The 9,557-nt window shown below is 48.6% G+C and overlaps 1 pseudogene; it reads left to right on the top strand.

Moving 5' to 3' along the window:
* The first annotated feature begins 5,045 nt into the window (after positions 1-5,045).
* LOC102941385 lies at positions 5,046-5,988 on the top strand (annotated as a pseudogene).
* Positions 5,989-9,557: the final 3,569 nt, after the last annotated feature.

Genomic DNA, 9,557 nt, shown 5'->3' with positions numbered 1-9,557 from the left:
CTTTCTAATGTGGGAGCTGTGCTTTTTAGTGCCCCAGAGCATCAAGCACCGGGTGTCTTACACTGGGCATCCACAAACGGAAGCATCACTGGAAATTGGTGTGTCAGAGATAATAGATATAAGAACATAAGAGCAGCCATACTGGGTCAGACCAAAGCCCCATCTAGCCCAGTATCCTGTCTTCCGACAGTGGCCAATGCCAGGTGCCCCAGAGGGAATGAACAGAACAGGTCATCATCAAGTGATCCATCCCCATCGCCCATTCCCAGCTTCTGGCAAACAGAGGCTGGGGTCACCATCCCTGCCCATCCTGGTTAATAGCCACTGATGGACCTATCCTTCATGCATTTATCTAGTTCTTTTTTGAACCCTGTTATAGTCTTGGCCTTCAAAACATCCTCTGGCAAAGAGTTCCACAGGTTGAGTGTGCGTGGTGTGGGGCTGTCTGCTTGTTTGTTTCAGGGAAGCCTGGCTGTTTAAAAATAGCCAGAGCTTCGCGAACCAGCTGAGTGGCGGCGAACCAGCTGAGCAGCGGGGGACAGCAGAGCAGCACACAGCAGGAGTTTGCCTGGGAGTTCGCCTGGAGTGAGCCCAGTGAGACTTACATCTTGCCAACTCCTCTGAGGAAGCTCATAGTAGGAAGGTGATATGGAAGGGGGGGTTCAGCTACTGTGACCTGCACTGGATGTGCCATGTTTGTCTTTCTTCCACAGGACAGAAGCGACTTTGTCTGTACAAAGTGCAAGCTGGTCTCCATATTGGAAGAGAAGATTGAAGGTCTGGAGCAACAGATAACGACCCTGCGTTGCATACGAGAAACTGAGGATTTTCTGGACAAAAGTCAGGATATGCTTCTACGGGCACAAAGCTCTAAAGATTTAGAGCAGGTTGCACAGCGGAGCCAAGAGGCCAGTGAAGAGGCTTGGCAACATGTGACCTCCAGAAGAAGAAGGGGGAATGTCCGGGTTTCAGCAACGCGGACACAGGTAACTAACCGCTTTCATGTTCTCTCCACAGGTACTAATGTGGAGAGTGGACCAGATGATACGTCTGAGGGAAGGGAGCTGAAGGAGACTCCACTGGTTGGAAGGCATGAGATGCACTGTCCTGAGATGCGGGGTTCCACGACCACCACTCCCAAGAGAAGGAGGCGGGTGGTGGTGGTCGGGGACTCTCTCCTCCGGGGGACTGAGTCATCTATCTGCCGCCCTGACCGGGAAAACCGAGAAGTCTGCTGCTTGCCAGGGGCTAAGATTCGTGATGTGACGGAGAGACTGCCGAGACTCATCAAGCCCTCGGATCGCTACCCCTTCCTGCTTCTCCACGTGGGCATCAATGATACTGCCAAGAATGACCTTGAGCAGATCACTGCGGACTACGTGGCTCTGGGAAGAAGGATAAAGGAGTCTGAGGCGCAAGTGGTGTTCTCGTCCATCCTCCCCATGGAAGGAAAAGGACGGGGCAGGGACTGTCGAATCGTGGAAGTCAACGAATGGCTATGCAGGTGGTGTCGGAGAGAAGGCTTTGGATTCTTTGACCATGGGATGGTGTTCCATGAAGGAGGAGTGCTGGGCAGAGACAGGCTCCATCTTACGAAGAGAGGGAAGAGCATCTTTGTGAGCAGGCTGGCTAACCTAGTGAGGAGGGCTTTAAACTAGGTTCACCGGGGGAAGGAGACCAAAGCCCTGAGGTAAGTGGGGAAGTGGGATACCGGGAGGAGGCACGAGCAGGAGCGCGTGAGAGGGGAGGGCTCCTGCCTCATACTGAGAAAGAGGGGTGATCCGCAGGTTACCTCAAGTGCCTATATACAAATGCACGAAGCCTGGGAAACAAGCAGGGAGAACTGGAGGTCCTGGCACAGTCAAGGAATTATGATGTGATTGGAATAACAGAGACTTTGTGGGATAACTCACATGACTGGAGTACTGTCATGGATGGTTATAAACTGTTCAGGAAGGACAGGCAGGGCAGAAAAGGTGGGGCAGTAGCACTGTATGTAAGGGAGCAGTATGACTGCTCAGAGCTCCGGTACAAAACTGCAGGAAAACCTGAGTGTCTATGGATTAAGTTTAGAAGTGTGAGCAAGTGATGTAGTGGTGGGAGTCTGCTATAGACCACCGGACCAGGGGGATGAGGTGGATGAGGCTTTCTTCCGGCAACTCGCAGAAGCTACTGGATCGCATGCCCTGGTTCTCATGGGTGACTTTAATTTTCCTGATATTTGCTGGGAGAGCAATACAGCGGTGCATAGACAATCCAGGAAGTTTTTGGAAAGCGTAGGGGACAATTTCCTGATGCAAGTGCTAGACGAGCCAACTGAGGGGGAGCTTTTCTTGACCTGCTGCTCACAAACAGGGAAGAATTAGTGAGGGAAGCAAAAGTGGACGGGAATCTGGGAGGCAGTGACCATGAGTTGGTTGAGTTCAGGATCCTGACACAGGGAAGAAAGGTAAGCAGCAGGATACGGACCCTGGACTTCAGGAAAGCAGACTTCAACTCCCTCAGGGAGCAGATGGGTAGGATCCCCTGGGGGACTAACATGAAGGGGATAGGAGTCCAGGAGAGCTGGCTGTATTTCAAGGAATCACTGTTGAGGTTACAGGGACAAACCATCCCAATGTATAGAAAGAATAGTAAATATGGCAGGCGACCAGCTTGGCTTAATGGTGAAATCCTAGCGGATCTTAAACATAAAAAAGAAGCTTACAAGAAGTGTAAGGTTGGACATATGACCAGGGAAGAGTATAAAAATATTGCTCGGGCATGTAGGAATGAAATCAGGAGGGCCAAATCGCACCTGGAGCTGCAGCTAGCAAGAGATGTCAAAAGTAACAAGAAGGGTTTCTTCAGGTATGTTGGCAACAAGAAGAAAGCCAAGGAAAGTGTGGGCCCCTTACTGAATGAGGGAGGCAACCTAGTGACAGAGGATGTGGAAAAAGCTAATGTGCTCAATGCTTTTTTTGCCTCTGTCTTCACTAACAAGGACAGCTCCCAGTCTGCTGCGCTGGGCATCACAACATGGGGAGTAGATGGCCAGCCCTCTGTGGAGAAAGAGGTGGTTAGGGACTACTTAGAAAAGCTGGACGTGCACAAGTCCATGGGGCCGGACGAGTTGCATCCGAGAGTGCTAAAGGAATTGGCGAATGTGATTGCAGAGCCATTGGCCATTATCTTTGAAAACTCGTGGCGAATGGGGGAAGTCCCAGATGACTGGAAAAAGGCTAATGTAGTGCCAATCTTTAAAAAAGGAAAGAAGGAGGATCCTGGGAACTACAGGCCAGTCAGCATCACCTCAGTCCCCGGAAAAATCATGGAGCAGGTCCTCAAGGAATCAATCCTGAAGCACTTAGAGGAGAGGAAAGTGATCAGGAACAGTCAGCATGGATTCACCAAGGGAAGGTCATGCCTGACTAATCTAATCGCCTTCTATGATGAGATTACTGATTCTGTGGATGAAGGGAAAGCAGTGGATGTATTGTTTCTTGACTTTAGCAAAGCTTTTGACACGGTCTCCCACAGTATTCTTGTCAGCAAGTTAAAGAAGTATGGGCTGGCTGAATGCACTATAAGGTGGGTAGAAAGTTGGCTAGATTGTCGGGCTCAACGGGTAGTGATCAATGGCTCCATGTCTAGTTGGCAGCCGGTGTCAAGTGGAGTGCCCCAGGGGTCAGTCCTGGGGCTGGTTTTGTTCAATATCTTCATAAATGATCTGGAGGATGGTGTGGATTGCACTCTCAGCAAATTTGCGGATGATACTAAACTGGGAGGAGTGGTACATATGCTGGAGGGCAGGGATAGGATACAGAGGGACCTAGACAAATTGGTGGATTGGGCCAAAAGAAACCTGATGAGGTTCAATAAGGATAAGTGCAGGGTCCTGCACTTAGGATGGAAGAACCCAATGCACAGCTACAGACTGGGGACCGAATGGCTAGGCAGCAGTTCTGCAGAAAAGGACCTAGGGGTTACAGTGGACGAGAAGCTGGATATGAGTCAGCAGTGTGCCCTTGTTGCCAAGAAGGCCAATGGCATTTTGGGATGTATAAGTAGGGGCATAGCCAGTAGATGGAGGGACGTGATTGTTCCCCTCTATTTGACATTGGTGAGGCCTCATCTGGAGTACTGTGTCCAGTTTTGGGCCCCACACTACAAGAAGGACGTGGATAAATTGGAGAGAGTCCAGCGAAGGGCAACAAAAATGATTAGGGGTCTGGAACACATGACTTATGAGGAGAGGCGGAGGGAACTGGGATTGTTTAGTCTGCAGAAGAGAAGAATGAGGGGGGATTTGATAGCTGCTTTTAACTACCTGAGAGGTGGTTCCAGAGAGGATGGTTCTAGACTATTCTCAGTGGTAGAAGAGGACAGGACAAGGAGTAATGGTCTCAAGTTGCAGTGGGGGAGGTTTAGGTTGGATATTAGGAAAAACTTTTTCACTAGGAGGGTGGTGAAACACTGGAATGCGTTACCTAGGGAGGTGGTAGAATCTTCTTCCTTGGAAGTTTTTAAGGTCAGGCTTGACAAAGCCCTGGCTGGGATGATTTGATTGGGGATTGGTCCTGCTTTGAGCAGGGGGTTGGACTAGATGACCTCCTGAGGTCCCTTCCAACCCTGATATTCTATGATTCTAAGAAATACTTCCTTGTGTTTGTTTTAAATCTGATGCCTATTAATTTCATTGGGTGACCCCTAGTTCTTGTGTTATGAGTAAATAACACTTCCTTACTTACTTTCTCAATACCAGTCATGATTTTATAGACCTCTATCATATCACCCCTTAGTCGTCCTTTTCCAAGCTGAAAAATCCCAGTCTTATTAATCTCTCCTCATACGGAAGCCGTTCCATACCCCTAATATTTTTGTTACCCTTTTCTGAACCTTTTCCAGTTCCAATATATCTTTTTTGAGATGGGGTGATGACATCTGCATGCAGTATTCAAGATGTGGACATACCATGGATTTATATAGTGACAATATGATAAATTTCGTATACGATTCATCCAACTTGACCACTTCATGAACGATTTTATGTCTCCACAGAGAGAAAACTGCCGCAGGGCATGGCTAGCAGGAACCACACAGCCATGACACAGTTCTTTGTGGCTTTGTCCAACATCCTGGGGCTCCAAGTTTCTCTTTTTTTTCTGGTGCTGGTTTTCTACCTCATCACCTTGGTGGGCAACATCGTCATCATCACGATCACAGTGGTGGACCCTGCCCTTCACTCCCCCATGTATTTCTTCCTTCGAAATTTGTCCTTTCTGGAAATCGGCTACACCTCATCCACCATCCCCAAGATGCTGGTGAACTTCATCTCCGAGGACACGAGTATTTCCTTCCTGGGCTGTGCCACGCAAATGTATTTCTTCCCCTTCATAGGGATCACGGAGTGCTGCCTGCTGGCCACCATGGCATACGACCGTTATGTGGCCATCTGTCACCCTCTGCGCTACACGGCCATGATGAGCAGAGGTGTGTGTCTCCAGCTCTCAGCTGTGTGCTGGCTCATCGGGATGCTGGTGGGAGTCGGGCACTTTCATATTCACTCTGCCCTACTGTGGGCCCAATAGGATCAACCACTTCTTCTGTGACCTGCCCCCGCTGCTGAAGCTGGCCTGCGTGGACACCTACTGGAACGAAGTAGCTGTTTACACCATTGCTGTTGCCTTCATCATGGTCCCCTTCCTGCTCATCTTGGTGTCCTACATCCGTATCCTCCATGCGATCCTCAGTATTCTGTCAGCCGAGGGCAGGAGCAAAGCCTTCTCCACCTGCTCCTCCCACCTTATTGTGGTGACCTTGTTTTTCGGGTCCGGCATTGTGATGTACCTGAGGCCCAAATCCAGATACTCCCTCAACACCGACAAACTGCTTTCCGTGTTCTACTCAGTGGTGTCCCCAATGCTGAACCCTTTGATCTACAGCCTGAGAAATAAGGAGGTGAAGGAAGCTCTGAGAAGGGTGATGGCCAGGAAAATATTCATTTGAAAACTGGGGGAATAAATTGGTTATTTATTTTCATATTCTTCTGATGGTTCTGGAGTTGCCCCTTGTAGCCCAATCATTGAATCATATATTAATTATATTGATTATTTAAGAATTCTCAGTCATCACTCTGAGGTATTGACAGGTTCTTATCCCAACATCAGACCTGGTATTATTAAAATTGCTGTGGAGTTGGGAATCCCGATGTCTTCAGTTGCAGCCCCCACACTTTAGAAATCCTTCTGTATTTGTCATAATTCACTAACACATTTAGCCAAGTTACAAACACTGTAACCCAGAGAGGTAGATACAGATACTACAGAATGTCCACCTGAACATCCATCCCTTGCAGAACAGCCTGAAATGTCAGCCATTGTCTTCCTCATCACCTGTGGCCATCATCCTGGCACAACACAAGGGCTACGCTCTCTCTCCTCTTGCCCACAGGCTGGGTTGCCACTTTTATAATCAATAGGAGGTCCATGGGCCAAATCCACGCCACCAGGTGCTGTGAAATCTTTTTTTCCCCTTATTATTATCATGATTGTTATTGCAGTGTGAAAAATGTTTCTCTAGAGTCTGCATCTTGACCAAGAAATTTGGACCTTGATAAAAAAAAAATTGAATACCCTTGTCTTACAGGGTCCAGGCCTGTAGGTTCCTTGCGTTACTGCTGAATAAAATAAATGCTAAAGCGAGCTCTAAGGGTTGCAATCTGTGAATACTGTATGAGTCGTGTGTTTGTCTGAAATCTAATATTGTACAGCCAGTCTTGTATGCACATATTGAGTTAATTCAACAGCTGGGTGTTCAGGAAAGCACCCAGGAAGATGGACAGTAACTCAGATAAGAGCTCCTCTGCAAACAGCAGGACAATTAACTGTGATGTGCTATCTCCACCCACCTGCCCATGGGGGACTCACCATAGAATCACAGAATATATCAGGGTTGGAAGGGACCTCAGGAAATCATCTAGTCCAACCCCCTGCTCAAAGCAGGACCAATCTCCTATTTTTGCCCCAGCTCCCTAAATGGCCCCCTCAAGGATTGAACTCACAACCCTGGGTTTAGCAGGCCAATGCTCAAACCACTGAGCTATCCCTCCCCCCCAGAGCAGCTTCCCCAAGATCAAAAGACTGAGAGGGATTTCAAAAGAGACACTTCCTGATTTAGAGGAGAGCCTGATTTTATGGGACAAAATTGCTTCCTGACCCCCCAAAGGCTGAGAGATTCCTCAGGGAAGCTTAGCTTGCCTAGGGGCTTTAAACCTTGTCTCTTGCTGTGCTGCATTTCTACTGTTAAGATTAATCAACACTTTGTTTTAAACAGGCTGTTTTGGGTCACTATTATCACTGCAGGTCACAGCTCCCCAAGGGGGGAAACACCTCTACCGAGTCCAGTCGGACCTGCTGAGCGATCCTGGCTGGTACCTACGGTGCTGTCACCCAGGAACCCACTCTGGGTGTGGGAGAGTCCCACGATTCCTCAGAGGCGAAGGCTCATGACGTTACACCTGGAGCGGGGGTCCATTCAGTGAGACCAGGGCAGAGGCTGATCTAGCCCTGAAGCAAGACAATTCTTTTCTTTTCTATCTTCTTAGATTTTTTCCCTTTCTCTCTCTTCTTTTTTCTCTTTTCTCTTTTTTCATTTCCCCATTTTGGGGGTTTTTTTTAGTTTGTCTATCTTTTCCATTCTTTTTTCTTTTTTTCTTCTTCTTTTTCCCCCTTCCCCATCCCTGCTTTTCGTTTTATAAGGAGGTTATTGACAAAGCCCTGGCTGGGATTAGTTGGGGTTGGTCCTGCTTTGAGCAGGGGGTTGGACTAGATGACCTCCTGAGGTCTCTTCCAACCCTAGTCTTCTGTGATTCTGTGATTCTATGAATGAACCAAACTCCTTGTTGCATTTTTATTCACTCGTTCACCGCACTTTGAAAGAAGAGTAGATTAACGCGCTCTAGGGAATGTTAGTGCGCGGCACCAGGGTCTACATGGACACTCCATGTGTGTCACACTAGTGAAGAGTAGATTTATACCCTGGCTTGCCGCAAACTGTCTACACGAGCCCTGAGAAATGAGGCTGAAATTTTTCCAATCTGCCTTGGGGGGTTTCAACAGGAAATGGAAATAATTTTTGTTCTGAACGTGTGTTGTTTTGGGGCGGGGGGGGAATGACAAAAAGCCAACATGTTCTGCTGAAAAATTCTGTGGAAAAAAATGTTTTTGTCAAAAGTTTCCATGGCAAAACAAACAAACAAAACCACTCCAAACCATTCCAGGGGTGAGCCAAAACCATTTAATGTGGACTTTGAGCATTCCCTGCAAATGCTGAGGGGCTCTGAACTGGAGTTTTGCTTTCTCCGAATACAGAGGAAAGGACAGCTGTGGAATTAGGAGTGCCATTATTTTCCCCTACACAGAGAGCAGAGCATGGGCGTTCAGTCCATATATTTCTAAGTAAGGCTACGATTTAGTCACGGAGGTCATGGATTCTGTGACTTTACTGGACCTCTATGACAAGCAAGTTCTGTCAGCAGCTGAAGCTGGGGCTGGAACTGGGGCTGTGCACCCCTGCACCACTGCTTGTGGAGGGGACTGGAGCCGGGGTCATGCCCCACCCCCGCCATGGGACTCCCGCTGTGATTCCTCCCCCCCCCACCTCCACCTAGCCCTGCCCCCTGGTTATTTTTAGTAAAATCACAGACAGGTCACGGCCCCCATTATTTTTTGTTGCTCGTGACTTTTACTAAAAATAACCGTGACAAAATCTTAGCTTTACTTCAAAGAAAAAGAGAGAGAGAGAGAGAATATAGATCAGGATTCACCACAGACTCTAAGCCTGGGCCTACGCTAAGTATGTGATTGGTCTCATAGAAGTCAGTGGGATGATTCCCATGGCAAGGTTTAGCCACATATTTACTGTCTTATTGGGCCAGGCTCACAAACTCTCCATGCCAGGGTGAACACAGTGTGTTAGTGACTTTGAGTGACCCACACCACTGCTGCCCCACGGACCCACCCCAAGAGGCTTCCCATCACGTATAACTATAAGAACCACTGTGTGCCTCCGACACAGCGCCTGAACCTTCAAGTTTCAGCCCCACAGCGCCTGAGCCTTCAAGTTTCAGCCCCACAGCCCTGTCACTGGCGCGTCCCGGTGAGCGGTGGTTGTTGGGGGCGGGCTCCTCTCACTTCTGAATGCAGCCCCTGTAACTTTAAAGTGACTAGAACTAGTGTTGAGGCTGCTCGGACACAGCTAATGAGACTAAGTCCCCCGGTGGCAGCCCGAGCCCGTTTCTAAAACTGCTAACAATGCCTTTTGGAGAATGGGTTAGGAACCGTGTCCCCCAGGGCCTTTGCCCTGTCACACAGTGAGAGATCACGGCAACAAATGCATATAGGCCAGTGGGGACAGACTGACAGAAAAGTTCTTCAGCTGAGGACGTTCAAGTGTTTTCCAAAAAAGGCAAAAGCAGGAAGGCGACAAGCGCAGAGAGGGCCGCAGAGAATCTCTTACTGGGAGTGTGGATTCACTCCTCTTTCATATTCACTCCTGCAGCAGGTAAAACCCTCTCT

Source organism: Chelonia mydas, chromosome 13 (assembly GCF_015237465.2).
Source record: "Chelonia mydas isolate rCheMyd1 chromosome 13, rCheMyd1.pri.v2, whole genome shotgun sequence".
Classification (NCBI taxonomy): Eukaryota; Metazoa; Chordata; order Testudines; family Cheloniidae; genus Chelonia; species Chelonia mydas.
Note: the sequence above shows the minus strand (reverse complement) of the source record. Positions and strands in the feature narration are given on the sequence as shown.